This window comes from Centroberyx affinis, unplaced genomic scaffold (genome assembly GCF_046629955.1).
Source record: "Centroberyx affinis isolate AG114_WGS23_722 - 3 ecotype Tasmania unplaced genomic scaffold, CSIRO-AGI_Caff_v1 ptg005769l_1, whole genome shotgun sequence".
NCBI lineage: Eukaryota > Metazoa > Chordata > Actinopteri > Beryciformes > Berycidae > Centroberyx > Centroberyx affinis.
Window position 1 is genome coordinate 52,046 of NW_027282921.1, and position 10,082 is coordinate 62,127.

Consider the following 10,082-nt stretch of genomic DNA (forward strand, 5'->3'; position numbering starts at 1 on the left):
GATTCAAAGTTCTAGAATATCAGAATCAGAATCAGAATCAGAAATACTTTATTGATCCCCGAGGGGAAATTGGGTTACATTGCAGCTGCTCACATTGTAGAAGTGAATATATACAAGCGTAGAGAAATTATAAGAAATTATAAGAAAAATAGAAATACAAAAGTAAGAAATATGTAAAATATGTGCATTATACTACAATATATAACAATGAGAATAAAAATAATAATAATAATATAGAAATACGAGAAATAAGAATTCTGTACAATATGCATCATACTCCAATATATACATACACCAGTGTAAATAATTAAATAATTAATAAGTATTGCACAGTTGAATTATTGCAGTTGAATTATTGCACAAAAAAATTGGTATTGCACAGTTAGATATAAGTTATAAGTTATGGGTTATAACTGCTGACAGGGTGAGGAGTTGAAAAGTTTGATGGCCACAGGCAGGAATGAGTTCCTGTGGCTCTGTGGTGCATCTCGGTGGAATGAGTCTTGCACTGAATGTGCTCCTGTGCTTGACCAGCAAGTCATGGAGCGGGTGGGAGACATTGTCCAAGATGCCATGTAACTTGGACAGCATCCTCCTCTGTGACACTGCCACCAGAGAGTCCAGCTCCACCCCCACAACGTCACTGGCCTTGCGGATCAGTTTGTTGAGTCTGTTTGCGTCTGCTGCCCTCAACCTGCTGCCCCAGCACACCACAGCAAACAGGAGAGCACCGGCCACCACAGAATCATAAAACATCCTCAGCATTGTCCGGCAGATGTTGAAGGACCTCAGCCTCCTCAGAAAGTAGAGACGGCTCTGGCCCTTCTTGTAGAGAGCTTCAGTGTTCTTAGCCCAGTTCAGTTTATGGTCAATGTGCACTCCCAGGTACTTGTAGTCCTCCACAATGTCCACACTGACCCCCTCGATGGAAACAGGGGTCACCGGTGTCTTGGCCCTCCTCAGATCCACAACCAGCTCCTTAGTCTTTGCCACGTTGAGCTGCAGATGGTTCTGCTCACACCATGTGACAAAGTTTCCCACCACAGCCCTATACTCAGCCTCCACACCCTTGCTGATACATCCAACTATAGCAGAGTCATCAGAGAACTTCTGAAGATGGCAGGACTCTGTGTTGTAGTTGAAGTCCGTGGTGTAGAGGGTGAAGAGGAAGGGAGATAGGACTGTCCCCTGCGGGGCCCCAGTGTTGCTGACCACTCTGTCTGACACACAGTGTTGCAAGCGCACATACTGCGGTCTGCCAGTCAGGTAGTTGACAATCCAGGACACGAGGGGGGCATCCACCTGCATCGCTGTCAGCTTCTCACCCAGTAGAGCCGGCCGGATGGTGTTGAAAGCACTGGAAAAGTAAAAAAACATGACCCTCACCGTGCTCGCCGGTTTGTCCAGGTGGGCGTAGACGCGGTTTAGCAGGTAGATGACGGCGTCCTCAACTCCAAGTCGGGGCTGGTAGGCGAACTGGAGGGGGTCCAAGAGTGGCTTGACCATGGGTCGGAGCTGTTCCAGGACAAGTCTCTCCAGGGTCTTCATGATGTGGGAGGTCAATGCCACCGGTCTGTAGTCCTTGGAGCCAGCGGGACGCGGCGTCTTCGGCACAGGGACGAGGCAGGACGTCTTCCACAGCACGGGGACCCTTTGAAGACTCAGGCTCATGTTGAAGACATGGTGAAGTACTCCACATAGCTGGGGGGCACAGGCTTTGAGCACCCTGGGGCTGACACCATCAGGGCCTGCAGCCTTGCTTGAGTGGAGTCTCATGAACTGTCTTCTTACATGGTCAGCTGTGAAGCACACTGTAGAGGTTACAGGTAGGGGAGGGGGAGGGGTGGAGTTGTCAGGTTGGAGAGGGCAGTCAGTCTGGGAGCCAGAGGGGGGGGAAGTGGGACCCTCAGTGGAGGATGGGGGGCTGTAGGAGGGGGGAGGGGGGGGCGATTGAGTAGATGTTGGTTGGAGGCAGACGACAGATGAGTCAAGGGGGGGCTGGGCAGGGGTCACTGTGTCAAATCTGTTGAAGAACAGATTAAGTTCGTTGGCTCTGTCCGAGCCGCCCTCAGCCCCTCTGCCGCCAGTCGGCCTGAAACCAGTGATGGTCTTCATGCCGCTCCAGACCTCTCTCATGTTGTTCTGCTGGAGTTTCTGCTCCAGCTTCCTCCTGTACTTCTCTTTAGCCTCCCGGATCTTCCCTTTCAGGTGACTTTGGATTGTTCTCACCTCTTCCCTATTGCCAGCTCTGAAAGCCCTTTTCTTTGTGTTGAGGATGGCTTTGATTTCCTTTGTTACCCATGGCTTGTTATTTGGATAACAATGGACAGTCTGTGCTGGGACAGTGCAATCCACACAGAAGTTAATGTAGTCTGTTATACAGTCTGTGAGCCCATCAATGTCCTCTCCATGCGTCTCACAGAGTGCCTGCCAGTCTGTCACCTCAAAACAGCCCTGAAGTGTCTCATAGGCCTCCTCCGACCATCTCCTCACTGTCCTTGTGGTCGCAGGCTGTCTTTTCACCAGAGGCACATAGCAGGGGTTGAGGTGCACAAGGTTGTGGTCTGACCTACCCAGGGGGGGGGAGGGGAGAAGAGCTGTATGCATCCTTCACGTTAGCATACAACAAGTCCAGCGTCCTCTCCTCTCTGGTTGGACAGCTCACATACTGGGTGAAGTTGGGCAAGGTTGTTGCCATGGTGACATGGTTGAAGTCACCCGAGATTGCTATGAGAGCACTCGGGTGCTGAGTCTGGAGTCGAGCTATGGCGGTGTGAATGACGTTACACGCCGACGTCGGGTTGGCAGAGGGGGGGATGTAAACAGCCACCATGATGACATGTGACATTTCCCTGGGCAAATAATACGGCCGGAGTCCCACGGCTAACAGTTCAATGTCCGGGCAACAAATACGTTCCTTGATCGTAATGTGACCAGGATTGCACCATCTGTTGTTAACTAGAACAGCAAGCCCTCCGCCTTTACGCTTACCGCTCTCGGTGCAATCCCTGTCGGCCCGAACAGTCTGAAAGCCGTTGATGGAGACGTTGTGGTCGGGGATATCCTGGTGCAGCCATGTCTCAGTGAAGCACATAATACTACACTCCCGGAACTCCCTCTGACTCCTGGCTAGCGCCGTTAGCTCATCCATCTTATTCGCCAGTGATCTTACGTTTCCCATGATGAGAGAGGGGAGATACGGCTTGTATCTCCTTCTCTCCCTCCGTGCCTCTGCCTTCCGCTGTCTTGACCTCCTTCCTTTACCCCGTCGTCCCCGAAACTTTCTTCTAAGCTCCTCAGGGATTTGGTGGGTTACACCAGCCATGCCGGCCGGTCGGAGCGCCATCAGCTGATCCCGGCTGTAGACAGTCCCAGTAGAGCCGCTGAGTAGTTGTGCACTGGCGGCATGACGCTCAGAAAAAAGTAATCCAAGCGCCAGAAAAGTGATTAAAACTCCTCTAAACCGCATGGTTACAGAGGGGCACAATTTAGAAACCTAACTAGTTACTATGTTAAGCTAAAAGAACAAGATAGAACGAGATAATTAGGAAAAAGTGCGAAAAAGAGCGAGAGCAACTGCAACAAGCGGCCGTCCTGGTCGACGCCTGCGCTTCCATCAAATTAATATCTCCATTGACAGGTAACACAAGTGGGAAGGTGTTGGTCTTTTAATCCAAAAATCTCAGATTAAATTCAACTGATCTTTATTGCACAGTGAAATGAAAACCTTTTGCAGTTCTGAAGAACTAAATCTCTAAAACAACAAATTGAAAAAACGTCTCACAGGCATGGTGGCCAAGTGGAAAGGCGTCGGTCTCGTGAACCGAAGATCATGGGTTCAATCCCCATCCATGCCTTTAAGATGATGAGGTCAATTCCACACCTTTATGATCAATGTGAACTCTCAAATACCATTCAGTGAAAGATATAATGTAATTCAGATAACTCAGCAGCTATCTGTTCACAAGAGTAGAAATAGTTACACTTCATTGTCACTCTAAATTCAAGATCAATTTGTACTGCAGAAAGGCGAGATGCATCATCTGGTGTCCAGTTAACATCTCATTGGTAGAGCACCTACTTTACATCACTATTAGTAATTTGCGATATTCAAAATTCTCGAATACCAAATGAATATTGTCATTGGAAGGTATGATTGCCAAGTGGAAACATGTTGGTCTTGAAATCAAAAGATCACAAATTAAAGTCACTTCATGTTTTGGTACAGTGAAACAAAAACAGTCACATTCCACATGACTCGGTGGTATTGCAGACTTTTTGCTTGACTTATGAAACAGAAGAGGAATCAAATGTCCAGAGTATTGAGTTGTTCAATCCCCATTTATTTCTTTATAATGTGACAAATGTGACTGACAATCTCCAATCAGTTCACTAGGTGATGAAGGCTATTTTCATTGCACAGTGCTCTTTTCAGTGGCTTGTTTGTGCCACAACTTGATTTCCATAAATTTCTCAGTGAATGCTGTGAAAACTCTCTGCTGTGAGCTTAAGCATCTCAGGCGCATAAAAATATGCAGATTGTCCTCACAACACAATCTTAGTGAATCTTGACCTCAGTGTCTCATTCAAGGAGATAAAATGATGCTCTTCATTATGACTGTAAGAGGAATTCAAGGACAATTTCTACTGCTGAAAGATGAGCTGCACCTGTTGGATTGATTTCAAAACCTTCTTCAAGCACATAGAGCTCAGTGGTAGAATGCTTTTCCCCTTAGTATTCATAGTTCAGAAGAGCCAAATCTGAAATAGCAACACAGTCCTCAGGCATGGTGGCCAAGTAGAAAGGCGTCAGTCTCGTAAACTGAAGATCATGGGTTCAATCCCCATCCGTGCCTTTAAGATGATGGGACCAATTCCATTCCACACCTTTATGATCACTGTAAACTCTCAGAAGCCATTCAAGAAAAAGTTAGTATGTGTTGTGGTCAACACTCTTCTTCAGGGCCCCGTTTCACGTATGTCGCTTAAACAATCCAGGGTAATTGGACGCGTGCTGTGTCGAGTTTTTTTTATAAATTGAGCTCAGGCTTTGTCTGTTTCACAAAGGTGGATTAGGATTTCATTAGTCAATCCCGCGTTACTTCATCTCGGATAACTGCGCGCTCCCGCTCTGCTACAAAGGGGAGATGAATCGCACGCTAAAAACAGGATCACATTCCTTATGGACACAAGGCGAGGCGAGGATACATTTGCAGGATGACGTAACATATTGAAATTGACCAAAGCAACACCTTTTTTTAATTCTCATAATGTAACCTGTATATTGCTTTGTATATATATATATATATTTTTTTTTATTTTATTTTATTTTTTTTTGTGGTTTCAGTTTACTAAATTACATTTTTGTCACCGGAAGAAAAAAATATATTATCCAGAAAATTCAACACTGATAGAGCGGCTAAAATGACAGAGGAAGGAGGCAGCGACCATAAATGCATAAGAAGACTTTTATTCACTAAGGAGTGTGGCTAATTTAATTCTGGTCAATTTTAAAGTGGTTGTAAGCCCATGATATTTGGACTATTGTGCTTTCTAATAATCACCAAACTGAAATATTAAATAGTAGGCTATATTATTTTTAATTACTTCCCAGGGCGTCTGGCAGTGGCAAGACAATTACATTAGTTGAAGTTAAAATCAAATATAAAAATATATATTTATATATATCAAACAGGTAGGAAAAAAATGCCATTCAATAACAGTTAGTGTGTTGTGGTGAAATCTCTTCTACCAAAATCAAATGAGTTCAGATAACTCAGTGACTATGTATTCCTCAAAACTCCATCTTAGTGGATCTTGACCTCAGTGTCTAATTCAAGTGGATAAAATGATGCTCTTCATTATGATTGTAAGCGGGGATTCAAGGACTATTTTTTACTGCTGAAAGATGAGCTGCAAAAGTTGATTTCTCTTCAAGCACATACAGCTCTTTTGAAGAGCACAGTTTAGCTTAATATTTGTATTTATTTATTTGTCAGAAGAATTCAATCTCTAAAATAATAAATTGACTGCATGAGTATCAGGCATGGTGGCCAAGTGGAAAGGCGTCGGTCTCGTAAACCGAAGATCATGGGTTCAATCCCCATCCATGCCTTTAAGATGATACACTCAAATGAGTTCAGATGACTAACTGATTATCTATTCATAATAAAAATGGTCGCTTTTCACTGTTACTCTAAATTCAAGGGCAATCTGTACTGCAAAAAGGTGAGATGCCAAGATGTATCCCAATGGCAGTCCACACAGGAATCAAATTAGGAAAGCTAATGACTAACAATTCAAAGAAGCAAAAATGATTGCTCATCAAATTCACTCTATGGGAGTTCAAGGTTCATTTCCACTACAGATAGAGTGCACAGTGTTTGTTTCAATGACTTGTTTGCGCTACAACTTCTACAATTTATTAGTGAGTAAGACGCAAATTCTGTGCTGTTAACTTAAGCACCTGAGGCGCATAAACACAATCTTAGTGAATCTTGACCTCAGTGTCTCATTCAAGGGGATAAAATGATGCTCTTCATTATGACTAAGAGGAATTCATGGACAATTTCTGCTGCTGAAAGATAAGTTGCACCTGTTGCTTTCATTTCAAAATCTTTTCAGTGGGACAGATTAGTGGTAGAGCACTTTTCCCCTTACTATTCATAGTGAACCAAATCTCTAAAATCATAAATTAATGTCGTAACTTTCAGACATGGTGGCCAAGTGGAAAGGCATCGGTCTCGTAAACCGAAGATCATGGGTTCAATCCCCATCCATGACTTTAAGATGATGGGGTCAATTCCATTCCACATCTCCATGATCAATGTAAACGCTCACATGCCATTGAAGCAAAGCCAGAATGTGGTGTGGAAAGCACTGCTCTACCAAAATGGACTCAATTCACTTTACTCATGCTGAATCCAAAGGTATGAGTAGTATCCCATTAAAAAACCTGACCCTGGTGTCTGGTTAACTACGGAGCCCCTAAGGGGACATGGGCAAAAAAAAAAAATCTTTAAGTTTTTGGTGCGCACGGAAAACTATCTGGTGTGCACCAGAAACTATCCCGTGCGCACGCAATACTTTCTCGTGAGCACGGTATACTTTCTCGTGCTCTTTTCCATGGCATGTTTGTGCCACAATTTGATTTGCAACTAAAATAATGAATTAACAGTGCATTTACCAGGCGTGGTGGCCAAGTGGAAAGGCGTCGGTCTTGTAAACCGAAGATCATGGGTTCAATCCCCATCCATGCCTTTAAGAAGATGGGGTCAGTTACATTCCACACCTCAGTGATCAATGTGAACTCTAAAATGCCATTCAATTAGTGTGTTGTGGTGAAATCTCTCCTACCAAAATCGAATAAGTTCAGATAGCTCAGTGACTATCTATTCCTCAAAACTCCATCTTGGTGAATCTTGACCTCAGTGTCTAATTCAAGTGGATAAAATGATCCTCTTCATTATGACTGTAAGTGGAATTCAAGGACTGTTTTTTACTGCTGAAAGATGAGCTGCAAAAGTTGGTTTCATTTCAAAACCTCTTCAAGGACATACAGCTCCTTTGAAGAGCACAGTTTAGCTTAATATTTGTAGGTCAGAAGAATTCAATCTCTAAAAGAATGAAATGGCACATCTATCAGGCATGGTGGCCAAGTGGAAAGGCGTCGGTCTCGTAAACCGAAGATCATGGGTTCAATCCCCATCCATGCCTTCAAGATGATGGAGTCAACTGCAACCTTTGTGATCAATGTTAATGATCACATGTCGCTGAAGGGAAGTTACAATGTGTTGTGGAAAGCTCTGTTCTACCAGAATGCAGCCAATTCAGATGACTCATCCTGAATCCAAATGCATGAGTAGCATGACTTTGTGCACAAGTGTGCCATCATTAGTGTAAAAGCGCACTTTTTTTTGTGCGCTAGATGATGACGGATGCTATTTGTTTGCGCAGTGCTTTTTTCAACGCCATGTTTGCGCCACAACTTGATTTGCAAACATTTCTTAGTGACTAAGACAAAAACTCTGCGCTCTTATCTTAAGCAACTGAGGTGCGTGAAAATATGCAGACTGTCCTTGCAAAATGATGCTCTTCATTATGACTGTAAGAGGAATTCAAGGACAATTTCTACTGCTGAAAGATAAGTTCCACCTGTTGCTTTCATTTCAAAACCTTTTTCAAGCACATAGAGCTCAGTGTTAGAACAGTTTTCCCCGTACTAGTCATGGTTCCGAAGAAAAACATCTCTAAAATAATAACTTAATGCCACATCTGTCAGGCATGGTGGCCAAGTAGAAAGGCGTCAGTCTCGTAAACTGAAGATCATGGGTTCAATCCCCATCCATGCCTTTAAAATGATGGAGTCAATTCCATTCTACACCTTTATGATCAATGTGAGCTCTCAAAAGGCATTCATGCTTGTGGAGTTTGCAGCTGTGGGTAGGTGTCGTTTGGTACCTAGTTTACATGACTATTTGCAATTCGGAATATTAAAAATTCTTGAATATGAAGTTAATTTCTTCAGTTCAGTGTTAGTTCAGTGTTAGATCAGTTTTCCCTGTACTATTCATGGTTCAGAAGAAAAAAATCTCTAAAACAATAACTTAATGCTCCCTCTATCAGGCATGGTGGCCAAGTGGAAAGGCGTCGGTCTTGTAAACCGAAGATCATGGGTTCAATCCCCATCCATGCCTTTAAACCTGCAATAAGTGATTTTCCGACCACTAGAGGGTGACAGAAACTACAACATACAAATAAAGCTAAGCTACCAAAGTACAAACCTAGCTGAGCACCTAGCATAAAGGCTAAAAGTTAAGCTAACCGTACCTACGAAGAAGTCTCGCTTTGCCATATCTTTCTCCCGCTGAAGGTTACATGTCCCACAATGACAAGTGAAGAGGTAGGTAGCAAGTTTACTAGTTTAACAAGTGTAGTCACTCTCTCTTCATCGATTCCGCCATTACAACATTTTTTTTCAGGAATGGGAGGAGGTGAGGGCCGCTTTCAAACAGCGAGGGAGGAGACAAGCTAGTTTTAAAAAAACATGAAAATCTACTGAATGGAGCGGGAGGAGCTTCGTTCTGGAGCGGAAGCTTTAGAAAAGAGGTGTTGGTTTATATCATTATGTCTCAATGAAATCTCCACATAGACCACATTAGTTTCAGTTATTGGTCTGATATGGCTTGTTGCAGGTTTAAGACGATGGGATCAATTTCATTTCACACCTTTATGCTATGCCATTGAATAAAAGTTACAGTGTGTTGTGGTAACCACTCTTCTACCAAAATTGAATGAATTCACCTTTGCCAACTTTGGGAATAGAAATGGTTGCTCTTCACTATCACTCTAAATTCAAGGTCAGTTTGTACTGCAGAAAGGTGAGATGCATCATTTGGTCTCGTATTAAAAGTGGTAGAGCATGTCTCTCCATACTATTCATAGTTCAGAAGAAATCTCTAAAATAATAAATTAATGCCACAGTTGTCAGGCATGGTGGCCAAGTGGAAAGGCGTCGGTCTCGTAAACCGAAGATCATGGGTTCAATCCCCATCCATGCCTTTAAGGTGATGGGGTCAGTTCCGTTCCACACCTCAATGGTCAGTGTGAACTCTCAAATGTCATTCAGTAAAATTCAGCGTGTGTTGAAGTCAACAGTCTTCTACTAAAATCGAATGAGGTCAGATAACTCTCTATTCAAGGGAATAGAAATGGTTGCTATTTGCTCTAAATTCATTTTCAATTTGTACTGCAGAAAGGTAAGATGCATCTGCAGATGACTTATTAAAACCCCATTCTAGCACATACATAATTTGGTAGAGCACCACCATTAGCATTTTGGAATGTTCAAAATTATTAATTCTTAATATGTTTTTTTCACTAGGAGGTATGATTGCCAACTGCAAAGATGTTGGTCTTTAAATCCAAAGATCACAGATTAAATTCTATTAATCTTTTTGTACATTTAATTGAAAATCTTTCACATTACACATGACTCACAGAAGAGAGCATGAATCAAGAGAGTTCTGAGGTGTTCAACCCCCATTTATTTCTTTTTACTGCATGTGACAAATGAACATGAA

At 43.1% G+C, this 10,082-nt stretch overlaps 9 non-coding genes across 9 annotated transcripts; all 9 read left to right on the plus strand.

Annotated features, from left to right (window-relative positions):
- The first annotated feature begins 3,785 nt into the window (after positions 1-3,785).
- Positions 3,786-3,857, plus strand: trnat-cgu (transfer RNA threonine (anticodon CGU)). Its single transcript has one exon. It is a non-coding gene; the product is annotated as a tRNA-Thr (tRNA).
- Positions 3,858-4,784: 927 nt separating this feature from the next.
- trnat-cgu (transfer RNA threonine (anticodon CGU)) lies at positions 4,785-4,856 on the plus strand. The gene has a single exon. It is a non-coding gene; the product is annotated as a tRNA-Thr (tRNA).
- A 1,187-nt stretch (positions 4,857-6,043) lies between these two features.
- On the plus strand, positions 6,044-6,115 carry trnat-cgu (transfer RNA threonine (anticodon CGU)). Its single transcript has one exon. It is a non-coding gene; the product is annotated as a tRNA-Thr (tRNA).
- Positions 6,116-6,712: 597 nt separating this feature from the next.
- Positions 6,713-6,784, plus strand: trnat-cgu (transfer RNA threonine (anticodon CGU)). Its single transcript has one exon. It is a non-coding gene; the product is annotated as a tRNA-Thr (tRNA).
- A 404-nt stretch (positions 6,785-7,188) lies between these two features.
- Positions 7,189-7,260, plus strand: trnat-ugu (transfer RNA threonine (anticodon UGU)). The gene has a single exon. It is a non-coding gene; the product is annotated as a tRNA-Thr (tRNA).
- A 384-nt stretch (positions 7,261-7,644) lies between these two features.
- trnat-cgu (transfer RNA threonine (anticodon CGU)) lies at positions 7,645-7,716 on the plus strand. The gene has a single exon. It is a non-coding gene; the product is annotated as a tRNA-Thr (tRNA).
- Positions 7,717-8,280: 564 nt separating this feature from the next.
- On the plus strand, positions 8,281-8,352 carry trnat-cgu (transfer RNA threonine (anticodon CGU)). The gene has a single exon. It is a non-coding gene; the product is annotated as a tRNA-Thr (tRNA).
- A 272-nt stretch (positions 8,353-8,624) lies between these two features.
- Positions 8,625-8,696, plus strand: trnat-ugu (transfer RNA threonine (anticodon UGU)). Its single transcript has one exon. It is a non-coding gene; the product is annotated as a tRNA-Thr (tRNA).
- A 793-nt stretch (positions 8,697-9,489) lies between these two features.
- Positions 9,490-9,561, plus strand: trnat-cgu (transfer RNA threonine (anticodon CGU)). The gene has a single exon. It is a non-coding gene; the product is annotated as a tRNA-Thr (tRNA).
- Positions 9,562-10,082: the final 521 nt, after the last annotated feature.